The following is a 13,355-nucleotide window of genomic DNA, read 5'->3' on the forward strand; positions in this document are numbered from 1 at the left end:
CGGTAATCTGAAAAAATAGCCCTTCCATATTATCATCTATAAGATACATACAGAGGAAGGTTAGCTATATGCACCTCTTCTCGTGGTGTTTCAGTGTGGTCTGTCATCGTTGCATCAGTGCATATGTCGGAACCCATCAATTTAGATCTGTGCTGAAATATAATTAATATTTTTTACTGCATCATAAAATCATATATTATATATAATAAAACTAAATGTGAAACTAACACAACTGTTTTCTCCATAATAGAAAAAGCATTTTGTTATATTAGAAAAATATGCTGCTTTTATCATTTTACTAACACAACAATTCAGGGAAAACAACAAACTATAATGTTCATATATAAGTAAGTAGGTGTCTGGAATTGCTTAAATTATTTTAAATTAATTGGATAGGCTATGGGAATTTGTCAAACAAAAACTAAAACAAACAAACCAACATTAACCAAGTATATATGTTTTTTCTATGATTTTTGTTGTGATACCCTTAGTATATGTAATAAGCATAAAAATAATTATTTTTATGAACCATGTTTAATATATATATATATACACACACACACAAATTTGTTTATTTTGTGAGGTATGTATACGGTAAATGTATATGTTATTTTATGAGGTATAAAAGATAATTACAAAAAAAATTCATCACAGCAATAATTACCACTATACCATGATGAAATATAAATGATATTTCCTACTGCATAATATAATTATATTTTTTTAGACAATTCCACGAAGCTTTATTGATTCGTCACAATGTTTACATGGATGGACGGAAGATTCCCTGGATGCCCCAGCCAAACATGGCGGCCAGCTCCCAGGGTAAGTGCATGCTTCGCTAAATTGTGAGCTTCAAAGTTTGAGCTGCTACGTTCATGAACAATATTACAGAAAGTAAAAGAAAGAGAATGGTTTATAATCTCTTGAACTATAGCCCCATAACTCGACAAAATTTTTTGAATGTCGTCAACCACCACCTTGCAGTCCGATCATCGGCTAGATCCATAGCTTCTCTAACTGCCAATGCTTCAAGCGTTGTTGGGTCCGAAATATATCTGAAAACAATGGCAGAGGCGCCCATATAGCCACCTTGTCGGTCCCTGCAGATAACTCCGATCGCCCCAAAACCACGGCGTGATACCGCCGCATCCACGTTCAGCTTTGCACATCCGTCCTCCGGCGGAATCCAGCGAGGTATGTGCTGCGGTATGGCATTAGTCCGAGCGGTTGGAGCTCTTTCATTGATCACCTGTAACTCTGATAAATAAGAGTTGATAAAACCTTATACTGTATGTTGTGGCTGAAATATATCTTCATGAATGGCCTTTCTCCTTGCTCCCCAGATCGTCCATAGTGTCACCACCACCCCAACAAAATCATCATTGGCTAGTATTTCATGTAAGGCAAACAACCAATCCTTTGCACTTTCCTCCAAGTGGCCGCTCATAGTCTCGACTATATTATCAGGTGCGAGCGCCCACACGCTCCCTGCCATCAGACAAGAGAGTAGAGCATGCCGCCAAGTATCGCGAGCCCCGCACAGCAAACATGTCTCGGTCGTAGCCATATTCCGATTGTTAAGCAGAACCCCGTAGGGTATAGATTGTCTTGCGAGCCGCCAAACTATAATTATATATAATATATAATAAAAATAACATCACAACGTTGCTACGGGCTATAATTAATGCATATATATAAATAAGACAAATGATTATGATCGTCTCCAAGGTCGAAGCTCCTTTATCCCTCATATGCACAGACGTGTTCGAACATCAAACAGATGACCGGCAGGCTCCCCCAAATTCAACTGTCTGGAAGTACATGCTCTTTACCATATATCCTCTCAATCTACAAGGAATAGTTCGTAATCCCACATAATAGAATAAAAAGGTTATATAGCATCTATCCTCCCAATCTGCAGAACAATTAGAATTGATACACATCGTGCCAATTCAATTACTAAATCTCATCCCCAATTTTGTTGGCAATTTTGTTTCTCAAGAGAAATGCATTCATACAATTTTGTCCACTTTGGATTATTCCCTCTAAACAGAATGCCATTGACCTTTCTGTTTTGGTAAGCCCAGCAAGTTACACATAAAAAATGGAGTACTTATAGCATGAATGATTTATATACTATATTGATAAATTAGGACATTCGTTTGAACTTACAAGTATCATTTTAAAACACATTACTATAGAATTCACTTCAAACTGTCATCTCTCATGCTATTAGACCAAAGAAGCATCCCCATTTAAATAGACCTTGTGCCTGCGCAAGCACTTGCAGTAATGTCGGCTCCTGACCAGAGTTAAAATAGCTTCCCATTAACAATAATTCTTTGTGGCCATGATACCCTAAGCCTGCTACGATTCCTTTCCAGAGCTATATTTAATCAGACCATTGAACAACAAAGTTGGTTCAAATAGACATAGTTTGTGCAAGTGAAGAATGCAACAAATCACTCATCAATCTATGGTTCAAATAGAAGTCAGTTCAGATGCAACCAAATGTCGCAAAATCTTCAATGTATGCAAGAGTGCCAACAAAAGCCAGTTCATCTTGTTGTTCCCAATCCATACTGGTTGTTCCCTTCATGCTTTGGTGGTTCCTATGATTCATGTTCATCAGTCTGTAGGGCATTCCCACATGCACCTGTGATGTCAAGCACCAATCAAGAAATGAACAAGCTAACAAAAACTATACTAAACGGAGGCCAGCAAAGATATGTTGAAAGAAAGGTCCAATAGTTGAGCACTATTTTCATATTACAAGTTTGGCAATATCAATTTCAATATCTACATCAAACAAAGCCTTTTAAGAAAAATAAATCATATCAACGGATTTAATATGGAGGGAGGATTCTAGATAGTGGGTCTCACTGAAAATAAAGGTGACGGGTTGTGCTTTATACTGAAGCGACAGTAAAACAAAGACCGTCAGACTATTATAATGTAAGGCATGCACTGACACGTCGTTGGTGTTGTAGCCCTTCGCCGTATGTGTGATTTCAGATTTATATGTGTTTGATAGAAGAAAGATGATTGACTGAACTGCAATACAACCATCAGGTTGGGCATTGTTTATGCATTGGAAGGTAACTACAACGGCAAATAAAAATGAAGGACGAGTAAACAAAAATGAAAATAAACTCTAGCCGTTATTGCCCAATTAGAACCGTTGGATAATGTACAACTCTCATATTTTCAACATACCTTGAGTAACGGTAGAGAGAAGATGGCCGCATGTCAGTTCTGAATGGGAACAGAATGCAAAGCGTTATTTTTCAACCGGCTGATTTTCTGGCTGTTTAAACCACTCGGGACGCACAACACGTGTCCGGCCCCACGCACCACTTCCTTCCCTTATCTCCCGAAGTCGCTCGTCCTCTGTTCGTCTTGCTCCCCGCTCGTCCTCTATTCGTCTTCCTCCCCCAGTCCCAATCCCTTGAACGCTCTCTTTCTCTCCACCACCCCATCTTCCATCTCACCTTCTTCTCCAACGCCTCCCACGCTAGCCATATGTGCCCCTCCACGTGTGCTACCCCCCCCCCCCCCCCCCCCCCCCCCCCCCCCCGCTGCAATCCATGGTGTCTCCGCCATTGATGCAAGCAGAGGAGAGCTGCACAACACCAAGCTCCGCTGTAGCAGCACCTGAGCTCCGGCGCGGCCAGTGTTGCCCTGCGGTTGCCGTTGCAAGCACGTCAGATGGAACGCCGCTGGTGCTGCCGGGAGGGGTGCTGCAACCGATGGATCTCATCGGCGGTGGCGGATGCTTCCAATGCAGCGCGTGTGTTGTTGCGTCCTCGCAGATCTCGGAGGGCTCTCGGAGGTATACCTGGACGCGAGCCGAGCCGAGCCGAGCTCGGGCCGAGCCAGCCATTAGCTCGCCCAGCACGAGCCGAGCCAGCCCGAGCTAACTGCTCAGGCGAGCCTAAGTAGCAGGCTCGACCCGAGCTGTGTGCTGGCTCGGTCCAACTCGGCAGCTCGTGTGCACTACACATCAGCGTGCAGACTACTCCCTCTCTTCCTAATATAGTAGTATTTATATGTGCTAAGTGCTAACTTTGACAGCAAATACACCCAAGTGCTAACTTTGGACAGCATCAACACTGAAAGCCTGAAACTTTGACAGCATGTACACCCAAGTTTGGACAGCATTAACACTGAATGTCTGAAACTATTGACAGAAAAATACACACAGGTTTGGACAGCAAGTACACTGAAATTTGGACATCAAATGCACCCAAGTTTGGACAACACTGAAGAAATTGAGATGAACATAAACCATTCATGAGTTTAGCAAAATAAGATGACATATGTCACATCCATAGTTCAAAGTTCAATGACAACATAAACTTAATAGTCCAAGGTTGAGAAGTTGACATATGTCACATCTAAAGTTCAGGCAACATAAGCCATGCAAGAACTCCATCATTCAAGGGTGACGACCAATATAGATCCATTGCTTGATTTACTTCTATGTGCAAATTTAACAAATGCATCTTGATGGTCTTCTCCCTACAATGTATCCTACATGTAACAATGGTTATTGTAAATAAGAAAAGCCTACAAGTAACAAAAGTAAACTAAAAAAATCTTACAAGTAACATACTTACTAATAGTTGCAATCTGCCACACTTTTAGGCAATTTGACCTTCTCCACATCCTCCTCATCATCATCTTCTTCCACATCCTAGTTTTGTGCAAGTTAGCCATTAGATTTTTAGTTTATGGCAATAACATGATGCATATTGAAATCATACGACATAAAACATAGATCGAAATCATACCAACACATTTAAGTCTTTGTGAGCACCCTTGATATAGCTTCCGCCACACACCAATGCCTCCACCATGTATGGTTTTAGAGAGCTTCGATAATCATCCAGAATTCTTCCACCGGTGCTAAAAGTGGATTCAGAAGACACCGAGCTAGCAGGGATAGTTAAGAATCTTCTTGCCATGTTTGCCAAAACAGGATACCTAAGTGCATTCACCTTCCACCACTCTAGCAGATTGAAAGTGGCAACCATACCCTCATTTGCATCATCCATATAGTTTCTCAATTCACTCTTAGATCGTTTTGTAGAAGTGGATGATAAGAATGAGAGAAACTCAGAATCTGCAGGTGGCATTGAGGTACTTGTATTGCAAGTATTCTTGCATTGAGGTTCAGCTTGCCTCTTTTGAGAATCAAATTTCTCATACAACTTGTCCAAATCTTTCTTGAATGCAGACAACTCAGTTTCAGCCTTATCCTCATCATAGATCTGCCCAAAGCACCAATCCACGTACTTCATTTTGTACCTTGGATCCAGGAAAGTGGCAAGAACCATGACATTGTTTGGTTCTTCCCAATATTTGTTGAACTTGTCCATCATAGCATGTCCCATAGCATTGTAGGTTTTGTCCTTATGAACCATGGCTTTTCTCAAAGCAATTTTGATACTCACAATGTGGGGATAAAATATGTTGGCGGTGGGATAGGATTGACCTGAAAAGGCTGTAGTCACTCTAGCAAAAGCAAACAACAATGGTTCAATAAGCTGAAACATATCCCATTCTTTGTTTGTAGGCTTCCACTTGTAGTTGGCATCCGAATCAGCATAAGACACCAAGGCTTTCCTATATGGTCGTCCAGTTTCCAACATCTTGTATGTAGAACTCCACCTCGTGCAAACATCTAGGGTCAAATGCGCTCCAATTTTAAGGCCTAAACTCCTGCAAATCTCAACAAATTTGTGCAGCCGGGAAGGGGACTTCTTGAAGTACTTCACTGTCTCCCTTAGGTTCGTTACCAAAGTGCTCATGCAGGCTGTCCCATCCTGCACTACCAAGTTGACAATGTGAGCACAACACCGGACATGGAAATATTTGGCTTCAAAGTCTGTCCCTCTTCGAACAGAAAACATTGCCTTCAAATCTCTAACAGCTGAATCATTGTTTGATGCATTGTCTAGTGTGATGGACACTATCTTGTTTTCTATCTTCCATTCAGTCACACATTCAAACAACGCAACAGCCATGACGTTTCCACTGTGAGGGGGGTCCAACTCCATGAACGCAAGCACACGAGTCTGCATCCTCCAATGTTTATCTATATAGTGTGCCACTACACACATATAAGAAATGGTTTGGTTACTTGTCCACATATCTGTAGTGAGACTAATGTGGTCCACATTCTTCAGGGCTGCCTTAAGGATTTCCTTCTCTTTATTGAAAACCCTCAAACACTCAGCTCTTATTGCCTTCCTACCAATTTCTTGATATAGCGGGTTCGAGTACTTCATCACAATATTGAACCACTCATGTTCCACCATCCTGAATGAGTAGTTATGGACAGCCACCATTTTTGCAATCAACTCCTTCATAGTTGTGTGCTCATACCCATTGGATGGCACACCTAGAGGAAGACCGGATTCACCTCTAACATTGGACGGCTTGTACCCAAGCCGTGATTGTATAAGTTTCGTCGCAACCTTGTTCTTGAAGATCTTACACTTCTTCATATGCCTATTAAGTGTTGTGGTGCTTGAACCTTGAACATATATGTATAAATTGTGGCAATGCATGCACTTTGCCTTCAACTCTTCAACCTTAGGATCCTTTTCTGATTTCACCTTCACCTTCTCAAAAAAAGTCCAACAATCTGAACTCTCCCTGCTAGTACTGGACTTGCTACTGCCCTTGGTAGTGACCTTGCGCTTGACTTTCACCCCTTTCTTGCGTTTCTCTCCCGTTCTTGCATTGTCTTCTTCTGAACTAACAACAAACACATCAGTCTCACCTCCAGGGGACTGAACAATATCCATTTCATCCTCTGACATGTCATCTCTAAGATCATACGAGTTCTCTTCTTCCTCAGACTCGGACTCATCAGCAGGCACATACACATTCTCATCCTTCTCTTCCTCATCCTGCTCCTGGACACGATCCTCTTCCGGCTCATGTTCCTGTTCAAACAATGATATTTTGAAGGAAAATCCACTAAATATTTGTAGGGCAAGTATACTGAGATTAGGACAGCAAGAATGAAGTTAAACATATGCATCCATCTATAGTTTCTACAACAAAAAAATTGAGCCCTCAATAAATAGGGGCATTACATGGGCATAAATACTCACTTTTTAGACAGTATATACACTCAAATGCACCCAATGTTGTACAACATATACATTCAAACGCGCCCAATGAACAGCCAAATAATAACTTGATTCCTCCTACACAAAGCTAGCTAGGCTAGCAGACTGAATAATAACTTGCTACATCAGAAATAGACAATCATGTTACAGACTGTAAAATATTATGCAATTGCTACAAAATATCTGCAGGCGCAAAACTGGAGGACTCTGGTTGCGTTAGACTTAGTCATATGCAAATCTTCAGGAAACAATCAATTACTTAAGCACAACTGATTATAATGGACAATAGCAGATGGCCATAAATCAAGTGGAAACAATAGGAAATTTACTACTTCTTTTGTTGTTCTCTAGCTTATCCCTATGCATCACACAACAAGCTCACAAGCTTTATTTATATCCAGAGGAAAGAAGAGCAGGCCACTGCTTTGTGCTTACCCAGGACTCAGCTTCAGCCGGAGAAGTAGGCGTGACGGAGGTGTTCGCGGAGCCGGTCCAGCCGGATGCAACAGCAGCTGCCGCCCGCGCGCCGATACCTTTGTTGTCAGGTAGACGCCGAGGCGGAGGCGGGGGTGGCACTGCTCGCGCCTGCTGCTTTGCCCTCACAAGCGGGTCAACAAGGACGATGCTTGGATTGGCCTTGGAACGAACGGACGGCTCGATGCCGGCGTCCATGGAGCTGGAGGTCTTGCTTATGCCCTTCTTCTTTTTTCCAATCGCTGGCTCCTTCCCAAGAATGGAGGTCAATGACCTCTCTTTCTTCTTCTCCATGGCTCCTTGGGCGATCTGGACAAGCGGCGTGTGTGTCATCGGCGATACAAGGAACTGCAATGGCGGCGGTCGGCGGAGGCTGGCTAACCTAGCGCTGGGGGGAAAGAGGATGAGTGCTGCTCGGGGTGAGGTAGAGCGCTAGGTCAAGTGACTGGTGCTGGGCCACTTTGGGCTGCAGAGTTGGACGAGCTCACGGGCTGGCTCGAGCCGAGCTGGGCTCGGCCCGAGGCCGAAACAAGCCCAATAACGCAGCTCGGCTCGGCCTTTTTGTTTCTCGGGCCTGAATCAAACTCGGGCCGAGCCTGGGCGAGCCCGAGCCGAGCCTGAAAGCTCGAGTTCGACGTCCAGATTTACTCGGAGGGCAGCAGAGCTGCAGTACACCACACTGGTGGGTGGCGGAGCTGCTGTTGCGACGGGGCATCTCTCCTCAACTCCGGCTGCTGTGGAGCTTCGTCACGACACCGGTGCTGCCATGAACGTCAGTCATACGTTGCATTGGAGCTTCACCGGAGCCGACGGTGCTGCATTGGAGTCTCGCCGGACACGTCAGGGCTATAGTAGAGCTCGTCCAGCAATGGAGGTTCACCGGAGCGTTGGTGCTGCGTTGGAGCTCCGCCGGGGCTGCAATGGAGCTCCGCCGGGGCTGCAATGGAGCTCGCAGGACGTCGTCGGGGCTGCGTTCAAGAACCGCGCGGGGTAGCAATGGCGTTGTGAAGCTGCCGCGATGCGCTGCTGTCGTGGCGTTGTTGTGATCCAACAGCCCCAGGACACGGATCTGACGCTGAACAGGCGGCTGATTCGTAGCAGCGGCCGAACAGAATTGCATGCCCTATAGAAAGAATAGCAGGATGGGAAGTTTATGGCCCAAAATGATCGAAGAATATTTTGTACAATCTTACAACTCTAGGATTCAGATGAAGTAGAAAATATAGAGAAACATAACCACTATGAAGAAAACAATGTTATCATTTTTTAACCAACCAGTGTACTCATCGAATTCAAGGGGCACGTGAACAGTACCAAATCATGATGGTTGTGCAAATTTTCCACTAACATTACTTCTAGAAGTACATGAATCAGTAACGTGTAAATATTTTTTTTTCACTCAGCTTGGAATCGGCAAACCAAAAGAATCTACAGGTTTTCTTCTTTAGCCTTTTGGCCAAGCGTTGTCATTTTTGACAGATTTTTGCGATGCCTATTTTTGAGATCCTCAATTACTACCATTTACATTGGATCTTGACTGTTGAACTTCTAGGTAGTATGTATCAGTTCGCATAATCAGGCAAACACAAAGCTCTAAAAGTAACATATCCTTTCTTAGTAGCACCAAAATTCTGTCATTTATCTCTAAAATTCTCAAGGAAATATTTTCTCCTAAACCCTAACTCGTGATGAATTTCAGACAACAAGTATGCAGTTGCAGACACAAAGGGCACACGCAGTTGACCATGAGGTTCTTGAAGGCAATTCATCTAACGCTTGGTGCACACCCAAGAAATTTACAGGACAACAATACTCACAGTTTGGAGAAATGAGGTGAGGTCTTCTGGCTGGAATGTAAATGGTAGTACCCATCTTTACATCCTTGTGCTAGTGTGTGGGTCGCTACTGATGCCCCATGCGATGTCACATGATGTGGCGAATGATCGAACCAAAAAGTACTGGTTTGAGAAAGATAGTTGACCTGGGCAGGTGTTTGAGTCTGGTTATTAGTCGATGATGTAGGTCCTGGGGACTCTTGGTCATATGTTTTGCCAGCGATCAGTGTCTCTTTCTTTGAGAACAAACTCCAATCCGCAGAACAAGCATCAAGCAAATGATCAACAAAAGGAAAATGTATCCAACTATGTATGCTCACATATCTCCATATGCTCAATCTGCTTTTTATGATGTTCATGGTATATGAAATGATTAAATGTCCTTATTCACCCTTAGATATATATTTGCCAAATCATGAAGTCTAGTAGCTGCCCTCAAACTCTGTAAGGATCAGGCACATGCTAAGGTATGCAGCCCACGTTAGGCTGTGGCGGGAAGGATTACAGGGACTTTTTTTCCTACAAGAAAATGAAAAGATCTATTTTTCACAGAAATATAAGTGAGCATCTGATTCAAGGAAAAATACTCCTAAGGCAAGTATAACAGTTCATGATACTCACCTAGCATTCACAAATAGAGATTGGCCATGCCTTCACTGCCTGATGAGGTTGTCAGTTTTATTTTTCCTTGTTCGGCAAAGATAATGAAGATTAAAATGATGGGTCTAGTATGTCACTTCAGCAAAGTAACCTGTAAAAATACAGTACAACACTCATTTCAGCTTTCGACAATATTGGCAAATATCACTTTCAGCTATAGGATGCAGTCACCATATTTTAGTTAGATGAACACAGATTAATGCCAAACGTTTTCATTAGTAGAATATAATGGAACAATTCCATTCTCAAAATGTCAGAACATAATGCATCAAGTCCAATGAGATACACTACCAGAAACAAATGATTATAATTCCCTAAACACATAACCATACCGTTAAACAACTATCTTCTTCTCCTTTACCGCCCCTGTTGATGGGGCATCTGGCTCACAATCCAGCCTCCACCCCCACTCAAGGTCTTCTGATCGAGATATGGAAGAGTCAATTAAAAGATGAAATTTGAATTTAAGATTATTTCAATTCTGCAATGAAGACAAGGCTAATTAATTTATAGTGTGTCGGCCCTACCAAGATTAACCGTAGGAAGCGCCTCTAGAACCAGAATGAGCAGCTCACATTCACTATGTTGAGTAGCTGCATGAGCTGCTCATTCTAGTCCTGGAGGTGCTTCCTATGGTTTTAGTTGTAGTCTCAGATCTCTGTATTAGCTGTGTTTTCCAAGCACCTTTGGCTTCAATAGCAGCAGTGTGCTCTTCTGCATCATCATATGAAGAGGACTCCAGATATGGATGCACGGGTAGATTCACTATCATGAAGTAGCATAGGAGTGCTAAAAAGACTGACTCAGACCTTGCTACCGCCATATATTTCCCGGCGTTATTCAGCCTTCGGTAATCATAATTCTGTTAGCATGGTATCAAGTATCATACTGCAAGGCATCCTCACTACTGCTGGAGCAGCCTGCAGTTTTCAACAGCATGTAAAGTGGCATTAGGGGTATACCTTAGACTCAAAACTTATAACCTGTTTATACTGATCAAAGGAATAAACAACCTATCAATTAAATCAAAATCACATGACATGGCGAATGATCAAACCAAAAAATACTGGTTTGAGAAAGATAGCTGACCTGGGCAGGTGTTTGAGGCTGGTTATTAGTCGATGATGTAGGTCCTGGGGACTCTTGGTCATATGTTTCGCTAGCGATCAGTGTCTCCTTCTTTGAGAACAAACTCCAATCCGCAGAACAAGCATGAAGCAAATGATCAACAAAAGGAAAATGTATCAAATATGCACACTTAAATATCTCCACATGCTCAATCTGTTTTTTATGATGTTCATGGTATATGAAATGATTAAATGTCCTTATTCACCCTTAAATATATATTTGCCAAATCATGAAGTCTAGTAGCTGCCCTCAAACTCTGTAAGGATCAGGCACATGCTAAGGCATGCAGCCCACATTAGGCTGTGGCGGGAAGGATTACAGGGACTTTTTTCCCAACAAGAAAATGAAAAGATTTATTTATTCACAGAAATATAAGTGAGAATCTGATTGAAGGAAAAATACTCGTAAGGCAAGTATAACAGTTCATGATGCTCACCTAGCATGCACAAAACAGAGACTGGCCGTGCAATCTTCACTGCCTGATGAGGTTATCAATTTTATTTTCCCTTGTTCGGTGAAGATAATGAAGATTAAAATGATGGGTCTGCTATGTCACTTCAGCAAAGTAACATGTAAAAATACAGTACAACACTCATTTTAGCTTTCCACAATATTGGCAAATATCACTTTTAGCTATAGGGCGGAGTCACCATATTTTAGTTAGATGAACACAGATTAATGCCAAACGTTTTCATTAGTACCATATAATGGAACAATTCCATTCTCATAATGTTAGAACATAATGCATCAAGTCCAATGAGATACACTACCAGAAACAAATGATTATAATTCCCTAAAGAAGTGTGTACATAGAAATTATAGCCAGACAACTTACTGTAAGCATGGGCTCCCACATGGCAAAATCATTATTCCGTTCTGATAAGACCAGCAAAATATCATAGACAGATACCAAGAAAACGCCAGAGCAGTAGAAAATATTGATCAATTATTGGTTACTGGCAAGAAAAAAGGTAGAAGGAACCATAGTATAAGTAAAAAGGGAACCGCAATTTAAGTACAATGGAACCATATGAGTATATGAATGTAGTTAAGGGGGAGCTTGTGTCGTATCCATAATTCTCGTTCACGGTGGTTGACTTGCCAAACCAGGTGGACCAATTATCCCAATCACCATGAAATCATTGTTCTCCATCAAATACTTCAGAAAGGAAGAAGTAAAAAACACGAGTTCAATTTTTTATGCATGCCATTTAGCAACCAGTAATTCTAAGTTTCAGTTGTAACGTAAACATATAGGACGCAAGTATCAATAGCCGGATTGTATATATGTCAAGAACAACTGTGCGCAATACAAGGTATAGCTCTACAAATAATTCTAGTGTACACTATACATATATAGGTTAAGAACCACTGTGTACTGACCAGCCCTTCTGAAATCCCTGGTCCTATGTGATAACATACACGAAAAATCCTGCTAACCTGGAAGGTTGTGGGCACTGCTGAACCAAATGTTTGAATTCAGAGAGAAGGAAGCAACAAACGACTACATCATCTATTTAAATATATCAGGAGAATAATAACGAATCATATGCTTAATGCTGATGAGACATCAATGGTGTGCACTGGCTCAGATCAATCGTAATCACAACATCCTCAGTAGTATGTATTTGCTAAGTTTGTAGTGACAGAGAATAATAGCATGACATACGTACATTCAAAACTCGACCAGTTTCCATTGCTATCATGCCCAAGGGAATTGTCAGATCCTGATCCTAAGTTACTTTGATCCAGCATTATCAACGTCAGACAAAGCAAAAATGGTAGATTCTGATTTTCCCATGGGTGCATCCATCTTGCCCGTCGATAGGAGGAGAGCTCTTCTTCTGCCTAAAAACGTCGATCTTGAGAAGGACTTCCATCACGTCCTCACAAAGGGACTGTAAAAGCACAAAAGCACAAGCAGTAAACACTCAAGACCAAAGGAAACATCAATTTCACGCTCACATCAACTTTCTTACATCTCATCGTTTGCAGAAGGAAGGCTCGGCGGCCCCGTGCCGCGGCCGCGGACACTCCTGCGGCGACGAATGCCGGACGACGAGGTCAGGGGCCCCCAGGTAGGCGTGCTAGAATGTCGATGCCGGCAGGT

General features: G+C 42.3%; 1 long non-coding RNA gene across 4 annotated transcripts; it reads right to left on the reverse strand.

The window, feature by feature from the left end:
• Positions 1–2,522: 2,522 nt before the first annotated feature.
• On the reverse strand, positions 2,523–11,702 carry LOC125522169. 4 transcript variants are annotated; one of them, XR_007289649.1, is made up of 3 exons: positions 11,207–11,702; positions 10,450–10,537; positions 2,523–2,659 (listed from the first exon to the last, which is right to left on the reverse strand). It is a non-coding gene; the product is annotated as an uncharacterized LOC125522169 (long non-coding RNA). The 4 variants fall into 4 exon arrangements; XR_007289648.1 differs by lacking the exon at positions 11,207–11,702 and adding an exon at positions 10,645–10,752 and having other exon boundaries at positions 10,450–10,534; XR_007289646.1 differs by lacking the exon at positions 11,207–11,702 and adding an exon at positions 10,645–10,752.
• Between the last annotated feature and the right edge of the window lie 1,653 nt (positions 11,703–13,355).

The sequence above is a fragment of the Triticum urartu genome, chromosome 7 (assembly GCF_003073215.2).
Source record: "Triticum urartu cultivar G1812 chromosome 7, Tu2.1, whole genome shotgun sequence".
NCBI lineage: Eukaryota > Viridiplantae > Streptophyta > Magnoliopsida > Poales > Poaceae > Triticum > Triticum urartu.